Source organism: Bidens hawaiensis, unplaced genomic scaffold (assembly GCF_021521415.1).
Source record: "Bidens hawaiensis isolate Kalapana, Puna unplaced genomic scaffold, B.hawaiensis_p1.1 tig00010069_1, whole genome shotgun sequence".
NCBI classification, from domain to species: domain Eukaryota; kingdom Viridiplantae; phylum Streptophyta; class Magnoliopsida; order Asterales; family Asteraceae; genus Bidens; species Bidens hawaiensis.
This window is the reverse complement of record NW_027491760.1, coordinates 597,982-614,008: the sequence shown is the minus strand read 5'-3', so window position 1 is coordinate 614,008 and position 16,027 is coordinate 597,982. Positions and strand designations below refer to the sequence as shown.

Below are 16,027 nucleotides of genomic sequence, written 5' to 3'. Positions count from 1 at the left end.
AACTTTTTCGAGTGCACTTTTCTTTCTCATTTAATTTATTTAACATCTTTTCATAGGCGTAGGCCTTAGGCAGGTAAAGGGGGAGTGTTCGATGAAACCCGTATAAATTTTTTAGTGTTATATATTTGTGTATCTCAACGTTGCACCTGTATAAATTTTAACATCGAACATGTGAAAAACTTTACACAAAACCCTTATAAACATTGATCACGAATCTTAACCCACATTTCAATTATAAATAACAGCTTGTTAAGCCCATATAGTTTATTCTATAAACATAGCGGCCTATAACCATTTAACATAATCCTATAACCATTTAAACCTGATTGGCTAATTAAAAAGATACAAGGTTTGCCAACTTGAATTGAAGTGTATATAATGGCCTTGTGCAATTGCTGGTTGTAACAAAGAAATACATTAATTCTATGTTGGTTCACCGATTATTAAAGTTAATTAGCTCTTGTTTTACCCGTCTTAATTGAATTGGTTATGAACATTTAGATGATAGTTGCATTTGTTTTATTGATATATATATATATATATATATATATATATATATATATATATGTTTAGAAAAGTTCTGATGGATGATGTAATGGATCTGTTTCTAAATGTAAGGCCCATATAAGACAAGTTTAATGAATTTTATTATTGACTTTTAATATTGATTGACATATTTTTTATTTACTTTTTGCATTTTAATTTGAATTTTGTCATTTATGTTATGTGATTCAACCTAAACCGTTTAATTAAACCGGACGGAAAAACCCAAACATTAGTGATAGACAATTGATCCACATTCTTTTGAAAATTTCCAAGCCTGAAAAGATTTTATTTTTGACTATCCCACTTTAATTACAGAAAATGACAAAATTTGATGCTCGTTTATAAACATCAAATGTTTCTAGAAGGATCAGAAAATTTTCAAGTTTTAGTTTTGGAAGATTCAATGAAAAACGAATATTTACATGTAAACAGATTAAATTAATAATCACATTCATATGAAACATAGCCATGTAATCATGTATTTTCATCGAAATACATGTAAACAGATTAAATAAACTACATTCATAATCTGAAAGTAATAATCATAAATAATCTAGAAAACCAATCTTACTTAATACTTACCACCACTAGAACCTGAACCTAGTTAACGTAATGCAAATGCTAAACATAATGCATAACCTAGATACATAATAGATCGATCACTACTATTGCTCACAAGTGTTGAGCAACCTTATTTCATCAGATAATGTGTCCCCACAAATAATATAGCCAGTACTTTGAGAAGTAAGTAACTTAAATAAGTGACTGATAGGGTTTCAGCAATGGAATGAGGGAGCCACTTAGGTGGAGGGACATGACCTCATTGGTGGACCCCACAAGCTTGCCACCTATGAATACAGCTGGCACAGGTGGTGAGCTACACCCTTGCTTAGGAAGAGCTTTCTCCATCTCCCTTCCTTCAGGAACTTGATCTATTTCATAAACTATAGGGTTCACCCTAAGTTCTTGGAACAATATTGTCACAGCATAACACAAACAACATGTGCTCTTTGTGAATATCACAACTCCATTCTCTGATGTCAATGATTGTATCTTCTCCATCTCGGTTGATCAAATTTCGCTAGGGGGTTTCGACTAGTTAAGAAGAGAGGGTGATATTTGCTTGAAGTTTTACGTTTTCGCGTTACTTCTATTTATATTAAAACTAGCTATGTAATTGAACTCCTTTCCTACTAACAAGAAAATTCAAAATAAGAGATATATGCTTGAAAACAACCAAAGGTATCTTTAGAAAGATAGATAGATACTGATTTCCCAACAAGTTGAACACATATATTCTTCTTTAAATTGAACTAATTCAGTCAAAAACAATGATTATACGCGTTTAATAACATATTATGTGAATAAGTTAAGATGTTTGAACAACGTGGCCAAATTGTAGACCGTGAGTTTGAGTCTTCCACATTCTACGGGCATAAGGACTTAGCGATACACGAAAAAGATGCAAGTTCAAAAGGGCTGGTCAATATTGGTTCAAACAGATTCCATCTATCAATTTATAAATAAGTGAATGTATATATTCTGGGGGTAAAAGGATTGGGAATGAGCTTGCTTTCAGTGGGTGATCAATGTATGATTCTTTATAATGCGTAAACCAACTTGGTTAAATTCTTTCAAACATACGAATCTTGTGAGCGTGAGGGTTTGTTCCCATAGTTTGAAGCTCAGTGTGACTCCAAACAATGTGATTGGTATTAACTATTAACAACACAACGTGAAAAACAATTTTTTTTTCATTAATAACAAAAATTGCACGTATCAATCTTAGGGTTAGACAGACAGAAGAAAAGAATATGTAATCATGTATAAATAAGTAATTAATAGTATGATCTTGCTTCTAAAAGTAAATATCTAGAGACTGAATCTTCAAGTTATGTTGCATAACAATAATTATCTTGCATATGATCTGAGGCTTCAGCAAGTTATTTTGTAGGCGTTAATAATTTTTTTAAACTATCATATAATAAATTCCATGTGATTTAAAAAAAACACCACGTTAACGAAAAAAAACTAATAGAGTTACAATTCTGTTAGTTTTGGGAGTGTCAGAATAAAATTAGGTGAAAAATGAGAGTAGTGGGTAACATTTGTTTAGTTGGGAGTGTCGCTCGCCAAAATGTGAATATTGAAAGTAAATAAACCCAATAATCCTTATTTTAAAAGTGATTATATGGTCCGTCAAGAAGTTGAGGTTGAATCAGTTCATATGTAAAAAGAAATGAAATCGAGATAAAGAGATACGTCTTCTTGATATATTGTTAGAAGATAATCGTTAAATTTTATTTATTAATTATTTGAAAACGCGTTGAAGTGTGATAAGTTTTGTTTAATATAACGGGGTTTATGTAAAGGTGTTTGGTGTAGTGTTTGTTCATGTTAAATATGAAAAAGAGTCCAATAAAATTGTTCAAACATCATTGCGTGTGATACACTATTTTGGGCAAACTATTTCTTCTTAAGGTTAAAAGCTGATATATATGACGAGGAACAATGAACTAAGTTGCCGACTTGTACTTACATAATACTCTAGACTATTAAATTACTATCTAATAATTTCAAAATCAAATAATGGTATACTATCTTTAATATATATTATTATTTGTAATATATACTCGGCTAGAGAGATGGTTTTGGGCTATTTATAAGGTATTAGGCTATTGGGCTAGTAAAGACGTTGGACTGGAGATGGGCTTGTAAGAGAATAGGCTATAAATTTGATTTGGGCGGATGGGTATAAAACATGCAAGTTTTGCAGGGTTATCCGGATCCGTAATCCGTTTACCTGATCACATATTATTTACGCGCATGAAATCGGAAAAACCAATCTAAAACCAAAAGAACCAAACTCCCCCCAAAGAAAAAAAAAACGTAACAAAAACGACTGTTTGGTTTTGTGTTACGTAAAATCCGAATGTTCGGTTTGGTTTTTGTTTGGCATGCAATAAAAATAGAAACCCGAACCGAATCAAAATTATAGATTTAAATTTATAGTATTTTTTATTTATAACAATTTATAAAAATATAATAAATAGTGTAACACAATTTATTTTACCTAAATATACAATTATACATAATAATCAACCAGTTATTAGTTAACACAATAATTAGGCTTAAATTCATTATTTTGATTTTTGAGCCATTTTTTGGCCTAAAATTTTCAAACTCAATTGAAAAAAATTGAGCCAAACCCAAACCAAAAATCAGAAAAATCAAAACTAAATGGGTTTCGAAAACCCAATAACCAAAATTTATGTTCTTTATATTAAAAAACAAAACCCTGATTCCATATTAGAAGACGACGTCCATTACTTATTTTACGTACAAATTGAGAAAAATATGAACATCGATGATTTTATTATGACATGCTCGTTTATGTCATTATCGATTACGATTAAGGGTTTTGTATCTTGTTCTTATTACTAATAAACGGTTCTAGTCAATTGCTTCGTCTGGTAGAGATTAATATATTCTCACTGTTTGTTGATCATCAAACCTTAGTCGTTAAACATTGATGTTTAATCGACTGAAGTTTGATGTTTCTGATTAGTACTGGATTCATTTGAGGATCTGAACCAGAGGTTTCGATAACTTTAACTATAAGTTTGCTCAGTGGCGGAACTAGAACTTGTCAACCGGGGGGGTCGTAATTAGGCTTGTAAACAAACCAAACGAGCACGAAAAAGGCATGTGTTTTTTTGTTCGTGTTCGTTCATTAGGGAAACAAATTGTCCGTTTTTGTCTATCCCCATTCGTTAATAGTAGAAAACGAGCGATTTACGAACACAAATGAACATATATAACTTAGCATAGATGGACGAACACTATTAGCAACTAAAACAAATTTGACATAATTTATATATGGAAAAAGCCTAAATTATAAAGAGTGTTATATAACTTATTAGTATATACTAAATAGTGAATAAACACCAACTAAAACTAAACAATAAATTTGCTATGTATGCCAATAACTTAATCTAGTTACATATCTTTTTAAATATAATAAAAAAATTCGACGAATGTTATATTTTTAAAACATGTAGCCAGACTTTATAACTTGTTTGTTAAGAAAACCTAAATCAAACTTAACAATAAATTAACAAAAATCAAATAGTGGTGAGAAAACTAAATTTAAGAAACATTGTAGAAGAAATAAATAAAAGAGAGGCACAGAAGGGTCGCATAGTATCTAACACAATAATAAAAATAATAGTATTATATTTATATTTAAAGTGACATCCTAAAACCATTTCTTTCATTTGTCTTCTTGGTTCTTCTCTTCACCGGAAATCATCGCTGGAGCTTTTGGAAGTTTGTATTTCACTTCTTTTTCTTTGGTTTAATTGATCTTGTAGATGAGTTTTAAAGGGTCAAGCTACCAAAAAAGTTTCTTCTACACATATACAGGTTAATGTAGGCATGGCCACCGGAGGGTCAACTGACCCCTCTGACCCTCCTGTGGATCCGCCCCTGAGTCTGCTATTATTGTCTCTCTATTATTTGATTTAGCATGTTTTTTTCCCATTAATTGAATGGTTTCCCAATGCAATTTCACTGGACAGCTACCCAGACAGGCAGTGTACAATAAATTTTTTATTTTTGGCTGATTTATCCCGACGATATGTATCTGGCGATAACCTTTTGGATCATATACAAGAAAACGTATATTGAAGAGGAATTCACATTATTTTGCTACAGATTATATAAAGTTAGATTGTATAAAGTTATAAAGTTAGATTATATAAAGTTTTAGCTACGGATTCAAGTATATATTTTGTATGAAATATTTCAAAATTTTTCCTCTTTTATATTCTTTTTCCACTTTTTCCATGTAAATGTTATATTCAAATGTTTTAAAATATTATACCTAAGATAAATATCAAAACAAAATAACTAGCATAAAATATTCAAATATAACACAAGAACGCTCTAAATTTTTAAAAAGTAATACAATAAACATTAAAAATTTAATTTACCCACATTAACCCGTATTGTAGCTATTTTTGTGACAACTACTATAGTTTACTGTAGTTTATCATATATTTCAGCATCCAATCTCACATTTTCTTTCAATTTTTTCAAACGTAGCATGTTTTCTACCTTTTCTCGTTCCAACTTCGCTAGTTTTTTTCGTTCCAACTCAGTTTTTATTTTTATTATTTTTTTATTTTTATTTTTGCATTAGTTACACATGTAATTATATTAAATTCACACATCATCTTTAATAACACATCAATGTTCAATGTTTCATACGTCTTGATTCCTGTTAAGAATGAAGCATTTGTGTGTGTCAATCTAACATGGGTTTTCCCATTGATAGGCTTGGGGAGTAGTGGTTTCATGGCCAGCTAGGCTGCTTTATAAGTTGCTTTATGCAAGACGACTAAACACCAGAAGACGTGCTTGACAACCAACACGTATTTAAACCTTTTGCATTTTACACTTTTGATTTCCTCGCGCCTGATGCTGTGGAACTACTTAACCGTATCTAACGTGTCATGTATAGTAATTGTCACACCCCAAATTAGGGCCTAGGAGTGTGACCATTAGTTGGTACCTGTTTTGTAAATATATCAGAGTTTATGTGTTAATTTTAGCGAAAGACTTTTAAGTTGTTTAAAATATTGATTTAACTTGAAAATTTTACTTGGGAATTAAATACCAAGTATTCGTTTACAAAATATGTGTTTATATTATAAGGATATTAATATAAAAAGTTGAGCCATCTTGTAACGCGCTTCTAACTCCATGATGACTCCAATCCTTGCTACTGCTTATTAATACTTAATTACCTGTACTGGGTGGAAAAATACGTCAGCTGTGTGCTGGTGAACACGTATGACTCCAAAAATAATTAAATAACAGTTACAATACAAACATAGTTTTTTGTACAAGCTCAGCGAAAGTAGTTCTACTTCCGGGATTTGTACCACTATCCTACACACACAAAAGTGTTCCCCGAGCCATGTAGCCCTTAATGGAGAACTAGTTATGACTGTTAGCCCACGACCACGTAGCCTTTGACTATTTAGGCTAGACAGTTATGTATGGATCCAGACACATATGAAATCGGTCTGAGTTGCTTTTATTTTCTATTTTGTATTATAACGTTTTTTGAGTTCACGCAATCTCATGTAAACGTTGACTGACTCCTTAAGACAAATAACCCATTAATCTTAAAGAGTAGAGTTAAGTGCCATTTTAGTACCTGTGGTTTGTCCAACTACACAACTTTAGTACATATTCTTTATTTTGTGCAAATGACTACCTCAGTTTCAAAAATCTTGCATTTTTAGTACCTTTGTTAACCCCATTAACTTTCATCCGTTAAGTCCGGGGTATTTGCGTAATTTTATTATTTAAATGAGGGGTATTTGGGTAATTTTAGTATTATGTTATTCTTTTCCTTTTCTTTTCTTCTTTTCTCTCCCCGTTTATTAACCCTCCCCCCCAAATAATTATCATATATGAACCCTAATTCCCTAATTCTCCAAAATCCCAGCAAACGTTAATTCCTCAAAATCGATAATCATCCCATCCAACATTCAAACCAAAAACAAAATAAGCATCGCCATGACTGAGCGCTAAAAACGAGTAAAACAAGGATTTGAGGGCGGGAAAGAACTTGACGGGTCTACTGTAGAAGCCGTGGAAGGTGCTGTAAGTGATTGTGGTCAGGGTACCGAGGAAGAATATGTAGATGAAGAGAGCGTAAAGGATAGGGGGTGTTGGTAAGTGTTGCAGAAAAGACGTCAGATGGTGGGTTATGAGTAACTGGGTGGAAACGATGTCAGATTGGGTGAGAGAGAGGCGGAGGAAGACCACGGATAACGCGAAGAACTGGGCGGAAACAACGTCGGATTGGGTGAGAGAGAGGTGCGTTCACGATGCGTTTGGATTCCGGACGCCGGAAAAGGTTTAGTGTGTGTGTTGACATGGTGGTGGTGGTGGTGGTATGACGGTGGTGAAAAGAAAATAGTGAAATTACCAAAGTGCCCTTGATTTAACGAACAAAATAAACGGTATTAACAAAAAGTATTAAAAATGCAAGATTTTTGAAACTGAGGTAGCCATTTGCGCAAAATAAAGAATAGGTATTAAAGTTGCGTAGTTGGACAAACCACATGTACTAAAATGACACTTAACTCTAAAGAGTATAAATATGTTTTGACTGTTTGTAAAGGTTAACGTATTCACCTGTATAGTCGGTGTGCGTTTGAAACCTTTCTTGATTGAGAATGATATTAACCTATATATAAATAGGTTCTTATAAATATTGGATTGTGTTTCTTGATTAAGCTATTGCTCTTAAGCTTAACCTTTATAAAGTTTTTAACTTTGTCTTTGAATGAAAAACACTTGTTTTAAATGTGACGTTTGATATAACATGCTTTGGCTTAATAGGGTCTAACACTTTGGTGAGTTTCTCCAGGTAAATAAACGGGTCCCGCGGTTGATTGGGATTTATACGAATTACTTTCTTTTAGCAAGAAACTTACTATTAGTGATATCCCACTTACAATTTACTACATGTCCGTCAAAATATACTTTTGTTAATGTTACTTCAATAAAAAGTAATGTTTATGAAAACTCTTTGTGAATGTTTATAAAATATTTTCAAGATTAAAGTTCATAGCCTCGACTAATGTCTAAGCTATAACTTAAATAACTTAAACATAATTCCCAACTTAGCTCGAACACTCGGAATGATAATAATAAGATAAGAGTGGACTTGACGGGTAGGATCTTGATCTTAACACGCTTATACGATTGGTAACTTGTTTAGAACTTTAAAACTTGCACGACCTTCGAGAAAACGGATCGTCGTAACAATCGGGCACGCTCCCTAAGATTATGTATGCGTAATTGAAGGTGTTTTGGGATGATTTGGGTTCAATCCCGTAACTCCCTATTTATAAGCGAATTTTGCACTCCATCGCTATACACGATGTAGTTTATTGTCTGCCGTCGCGTATCGCGACGCCGGCAATTCTACGAGAATGCCACGTGTTGCCACGTGGCCTGTCACAATGTGCCACGTGGTGTGGTTGGACACGTGTACCCTGTTACTTAACGAGGTCATCGCGTTGGTCCTAAAGGTTTGGCTATCGCGTATCGCGAAGCCGGCCAAATATCGATTTTCATGAAAATCCATCACGTGTCGCGATGAGATTATGGTTGCCCCATTGCGTATCACGATGGGTCAAAATTTTCATTAATTACATTTTAAGTCCCTAGACTTTAAGAATTGACATTTTTGGCTTAATTCTAAGAGGATATTTTACGTAGTTTTACATCATCCTCACCTTTTGAATAATCTCGTCCTCGAGATTTATTGGAAAAGATGTGGATACTTTTTCTTCATTTATGACTCGAGCTCCCATATATACTCGGGTCCTCGTCTTGAAATCCCATTTGACTTTCACTAGCTTGAGTCGCTTGCGCTTGAGGAACATGATCACGTTGTCTTCGATTTGAATCGGCTGTTCTACAAACTTAAGCTTCTCATTGATGGCTTATGAAGGATGTCCGCATAGCTTTTCTGTCTATCTCTTGATGCTTTCAATCGTTCACGACTTTGTATTACTTGATCGGTGGTTCTTTGTACAATTTTGGGTCCTGACAACTGATTATCACCTGTCTCTGACCAACATACATGTAATCTACATTTCCGTCCATACAAGGCTTCAAATGGTGACATTTGGATACTCGCATGATAACTGTGGTTGTACGAGAATTCTATTAAAGAAAGATGAGTATCCCAACTTCCTCCTAAATTGATTACACATGCACGAAGCATATCTTCCAATGTTTGAATTGTACGTTTACTTTGTCCATATGTTTGTGGATGATACGCAATGCTAAGATTTAGTCGTGTCCCCATAGCTTTTTGAAAACTTGACCAAAAGTTTGAGGTAGAACAACTATCTCTATCGGAGATAATGGATAGTGGCACACCATGTAAAGATACTATGTTTTCCACATATAGTTGTGCTAACTTATCCATGCACTCGTGTTGCCTAATCTATATTTTTTTATTGAATGATGTTTTTCATGTCGTCAACTTCTCCAAAATCGACATCTAATGACTCGTTACAAACTGACAATTTATCAAGGGCCTTGACCATTTCTTGTTACAAACACACGCAAAGAAAGGGTCAAGACCCCTAAATAAATTTCCGGTTTGTAGCGAGTTAGTCTATTTTAATTTGGGAGAAGCCGATGATTTGGAAAACTTTTTTCAGAAATAAATGTAGGTTGGGTGACATGAGGGCATGTCAAGCTTATGCAAGTCTCGTTACTTTGTAATTGTATGCCTATATAAAGTTAATGTACTAATTTTTAATGTTCCAATCTTTGGATTATATTAGGTAGTTGGTTATAAAGAAAAATGGATACGACACTAGCTTACACCCATAATTTGATATGGAATTATGGTCAAGCATTGCATAGGAAATGAAAAAAGATCGGTTGTACTTGACCATCAAAGCCAATTACACATAGTTCCTTATCGGGGACAAGTTATAGAACATACACCTATAAATAATGTTAATGAACGCATACAACCATACACAGTCATAAATCCTACCAATAGCAACACCATTGGTAGGGTTTAAGGATATTAAGATGTAGGCGAACATTACCTTTATCCTAAAGGACAAATAGGTTGCTTGGTGTTACTGAACTCATATTGCAGATTTTATTATTCTATCATCTTCCAGCCATAGCTTCTGGTAGGATCTAGTATATTTGATTTGTACTCTGGTTACCAGAGTAAAATTTAGAGATTAGTGCTTATATGAGCATTTTGGAAAAGAAAATAGCCACCATTAACAATAATCTCTTCATTTCTGGAGTCACTATCAAGTAAGAATCTGACATTTAAATGTTTGTATATCATTATTATTCTGGATATATGACAATTACAGTTAAAGAATCAAATAAAGTGATGAAGCTTTTGTCAATTCATAAAGATATATGGTATATATAATAACCACTATGAGTGTGAGTCAATTATTCTTTAGGATAACCAGTTGAACACGTATCACATGACTCCAGACTAGCTTTCTTTTTATAAATTGATATCCTTTTTTTTAAACTAAAGATAACATGCAATGAAATGCAGATTGATTAATTGATAGTACGCATATGAACAATAGAATTCAAAAGACAAACAACCCTGGAGGATAGGTTGACAAAAATTACAAGGGACACATAATGTATGCTATCATCTTATGGTCACATCAATAAGAACTTAAATTACAGTAGCTAATGCACATAAAAACTATTAGATCTGACAAAAGAAAAAAAAATGAGGGTTAGCTAAACCAACCTCTCTCAACTTTTACAAAATTCAGCAAACAAAACTCCACACTACCATTAGCCAACTGGTTATCATCTTTGAGGGCCATGCAACCTTGTTCTTAACATTCATAACCACGCTGGTTGTAGCCTTGTAGGTTCTGAATGTAGCTGAAAAACACAAGTAACCTTGGAGAACACCCTGCTCTCTTATGGTCCTTGGTTACAACTACGAGCATCCTCATCTTCTGGTCTTCAGTTTCCCTTCAACCACTTATTTTGTTCTTGTGTCGAGCTCTTTCGTGGTTTATCAAACTGATGTTCCAATCCTGTGATCGGCTTGATTGCATTGTTTAACCCAAGATCCTTTGAACCTACAGACTAAGAAGTAGAAGACATTCCAGTGATTGATTGAATAAATGAGAAGTATTTAATGGAAATAAGAACTAAGGGTATGTTTGGTATCCATTAATGGAATGAGAAGGAATGAAATTGACATGGTAATGAAATGAACAAATGAATAAAATAGATTATTACCATTTCATTGTTTTGTTTGGTTTTCATGTGAGAATGAAATGATTCATCACTTTGTTAGTATTATTATTTAGAGAAAAGATCAAATAAGAAGTTTGATTATCCTAAGAAGGCTAGGAAGGAGTGTATTTTTGTCTAATACCTTAATATTGAAAACCCACTTAATTTAATTTCAAAAACCACTTAATTAAAACCCACTTAAATTTTCACTTATCTCCTACAACTACCACCGCCCACCGCCACCACCTTGCCGGAAAAGTCGTCGGAATAAACACTATGAAAAACACAATGAAAAAGACACAATGTAAAAAACACAATGGAATAAACACTATTAAAATAAAAACACAATGAAAAACACAATTAAATTACACAATGCAAAAAACACTATGAAAAAATAAAACACACTTGTATAATACAATTTTGTAAAACACAATTTTGGTAAAATACACTTTGTAAAAAACCCACGATTTTTTTTTTATTTTAAGTAGCAACATGGTACTCATATAAAAGATAAAAAACACTCGTTATTATGGTGAAATTGTTTTGAAAAAAAAATGTCGTATAAAAAAGTTATGGACGTTTTAAAATGATGAGAGTATTTGACATGTGCCTTGCATGTGGAGAGAGAAAGTCAACAAATGTGTAATTCCTATTAAACCCTTACCCTTGTTTTACACTTTATGATCTCTCTAATCTAATCTCAACCATTCAATTTTAAAATGAATGGACAAGATTATTTCCTATCCTTCTTAAGAAAACTAATCTTCTTACTATAACTCAACCCTTATTATTTATATTTATAATAATAATACAAATATTAATAACAACTAGTTTTAGGACCAATGCATTGCGACGATATTATTAAACCGATTAAAAATAATTGTATAAACGTGAATCACGTATGTACGTTATGAAGTGTTTGTTAATTCACTAAATTTACAACAATAATAATGTTGATAATATATTACAAATAATTATAATACATAATATTATATTATTTGTACAAATCAATAATAATAAAAATAATAATAGTAATAATCATAATGTAATAACTATAATATACCAATAATAATATTCATAATTGTTGACCAATAATAAAAAACATATTTTATCAAAGAATGAAAATGCTTAAAAAAGGAAAGAATTTTATTCCTTAAAAATGGTTAATTCTATTACTTCATACTAACCAAACATGTTTAATTTCATTCTCTTGGAATGATCTATTTCATTTCACATTTCATTCATTCATATTAAACACTACCTAACTGAAGAAACACTAACCGGACCCCGGGCAGATTACTGGTAACCTGGGGGTTAGATAGATGTTTCCCACGAGGGGTTAGACCCTGAGAAGATGGTTCTTCTGATAACCTGCAAAACAGACACCGTGAGCTTGTCACTGAGAAGGGGGGGGGGGGTTCCTCCTTGTGACCACCCTCCGGCGTGAGAATCAGACTAGATTGCTCTTTAAATATAAGTGTATATTAAGAGATTGCTAGAGCAGATATCAGGTATAATATGATGATAATATGTTAAGATAAGATGATCATACCATTTGTGGTATTTATAGCCGAAGGTAGGTTTCCAAGGAGGTGTGGCCGGCTGCAACAGTGTTCCTGTTCCACCAACAGTGGCCTACGCACGTGCCCTGCTGGTAGTTGGTGGGTAGGCAGTGGCTGATAGTGACCAGGCCTGCTGTGTACTATTCCTTTTCCACCAACTGCCGGCTACGCACGTGGTATGGCAGTAGTTGGTGAGTAGGCAGCGGCTAATAGTGACACAGTACAGGAGCATGCTGCTTGCCATACTGTGTCAGTAAGCTGTCGTATCTTTAGTCAGATCTTTTTCCCATACCTCGTCAGGTACAGTACAGAAGATCTTCCCGTATCGTACGGACTGGCTTATTTGGGCGGGAGTATTCCCCCTCCCGCCCTTGTGCGGGATTGTTCCCGGCTTTGCTCATTCCCTCAGGTGACACTGAGTGATGGAGAGCTAAGTGCCTTATGCGTGTAGCCTTGCTGCGCGGGTGGCCTTCCCTGATGGCCTGTATCCGAAGCTGCGGGAACAGGCGGAGTCCTTCACCATCGGGAGGCATTTCCTGCGGGACCAGCTTGCGTACTGCGCGTAAGGACGTCACGTCTCTGAGCATGGTTAGTCCTGCGGATACAGTTGGTTTCTGCTCAGACGTCCCTCTTCAAGGTGAGTCTTGCGGGTCCAACTGGACTCTGCTGGGACCTACCTCTTCAAGTCCCCCCAGTCCAATGTTCTTCTCATGAGTGTTTAATAAAGCGAGGTGAACTTTTGGACTTAAGCAGAGGGTTTTGAAAAGGGTTTTTTAAGGTTTTCCATAGGGATTCCTCCCGCGGAAGTCCTTGTCACTTGCAGAAATTCCCGAGTTTCCTGCTTGGTCTTTGGGTATGATGCGGGTAGGTCTGTAACCTCCTCGCAAGTCAGGAGCGTGGAGTCCCACTTGTGTTGATTCTCCATGAGGTTTTGGTAGTTTTGAACATAGTGATCAATTATGTTAAAACCACCAATTCCATCCTGGAGCTTCAAACAACGTAGTTCTCGACGTTCCCGCTATGCGGGGATGTTATTTCCGTTTCCGCAAGCATTGCCCAGAAGATCCTTCTTGGTTTCAATTCCCAGCGGAGCGCTAGGTATGTGAAGGGTTTTGCCTTAACACTGTACCCGCGCTCGTCTTACGGTTACTTTACTTCCAAGGTATTCCTGGCGTCAATTCCCTGCGGGTGTTAGGTATGTGAAGGGTTTTGCCTTTACACTGTACCCGCACCCGTCTTATAGTTACTTGGTTGCCGAGGTATACTTGGCTTCAATTCCCTGCGGATGCTAGGTATGTGAAGGGTTTTGCCTTAACACTGTACCCGCATCCGTCTTACGGTTACTTGTTCGCCAAGGTTTTCTTGGCTTCAATTCCCTGCGGGTGCTAGGTATGTGAAGGGTTTTGCCTTAACACTGTAACCGCATCCGTCTTACTGTTACTTGTTCGCCAAGGTTTTCTTGGCTTCAATTCCCTGCGGGTGCTAGGTATGTGAAGGGTTTTGCCTTAACACTGTACCCGCATCCGTCTTACGGTTACTTGTTTGCCAAAGTAAGGGGTATTTTCCCGCTTACTTTTTAATCTTTTTGAATTTTGAATTTTGAAATTCGAAGAGTTGGTAGAAAGAACAGTCCAAAACTCTGAAACGTCGTGCGACGGTTTCTTCTGACTGTGTCAGATCGTGCAGGAAGTTATGGTGACGTGACAGTACATGGTCATTCCAGACGCTTTTTCAGGCGCGTGGGCGCGATTTTTCTGGCGCGTGGCCGCGAAATTAATGGTATACGTCCTGTCAACAGCTGTTGCCAGCTTGCTTTTTGCCACGTGTCATAGTTTCATTGCACCTTCGTTTTCTCTCTCTTCCGCATTAATTTCATCGCATTAACTGCGATTAGTATATAAAGGGGTAGAGGGCTCTTTGTAATCCACACTTTCACTCTTCTCTTCATCTTCTTTGCGATTTCCGGCGAATACTCACCTTTTCAGGCAAGCATTCTCCCGAAATCGTTTTCTTCTTCTTTTACAAGATGTCTCGTGATCTCGAATCTGCAGTCGATGACAAGAGTACTGCTGGCGAGTGCCAGTGTGCTCTGCCTGGCGATCTGTATCGGTACGTCGTCAGGAAGTTCATGCTCGAGTCTCTTGAGCCTGAGTTTCCTGAACCCCACCAGACGGTGTACGATGCCCCCAGAGGCAAGATCGGGGTTTATGCTGCATTCTTTGTTTATGGGAATCTTAGGTTCCCATTGACAAAGTTTGTTTACCGTGTCCTTGAGAGGCACGGTGTTCATTTGACCGAGTTGCACCCCATGGCGATCGCCAAGATTCGCCACTTCGAGTGGGTGTGCCGGATTTTGGGCGTTGAGCCTTATGTTGACCGCCTGATGACCTTCTACACTTGGAGGTGCATCCAGGGGTGGTACACGTTGACAACCCGGATTAAGGGTTTAAAGATCTGCGCGACCGAGCGCAGTCTTCACTCGTGGAAGCGGGAGTTCTTCTTCGTATCCGCTCGCGCCATCCCCATTGCCATGAAATTCAAGAACGGGCAAGCACTTCCCGGCCTTCACGCCTCCAACTACCAGGAGGCGGAATGGTTTGCGAAGATATCTCGGGTCCAATCTCCGGTTTACCGGTTTGCGGAGTCCGGGATGGTGATGCTGGGGATGAGCCGGGTGTGGAAGGCTGCCGATGCGCAAAAGATCCCAATCGTCCTCGAATACGGTTCGAACTCTGTTCCTTACGGTATGCTTTGTTTCTTTTTGTTGATTTTGAATTTCTTTTAACTTCTTTCCTGTTTATTTCAGAGGGGAACGACTTGCAGTCGCTCCTGAACCCGCGGGAGGCTGATGGTCCCGCCCGGATGGGTACTCGCGCTCTAGACGAGAACGAGTTGCCCATCCTAGAACAAACGGCGGATCGGTTCGTGGAGGTCTATCCGCTAGGCCATGAGATCCTTAGCGCCCGTCGGCCAGGTAAGGCGCTCTTCGACCCTCGACCCCTCAATGTTGAAACCTCTGCTGGAATTCCTCTAATCGTATGTTCTGATGAGGAATCCGCAGATGG

General features: G+C 36.2%; 1 pseudogene; it reads right to left on the bottom strand.

The window, feature by feature from the left end:
• Nucleotides 1-986: 986 nt before the first annotated feature.
• Nucleotides 987-2,146, bottom strand: LOC143534122 (glutaredoxin-C13 pseudogene; annotated as a pseudogene).
• Nucleotides 2,147-16,027: the final 13,881 nt, after the last annotated feature.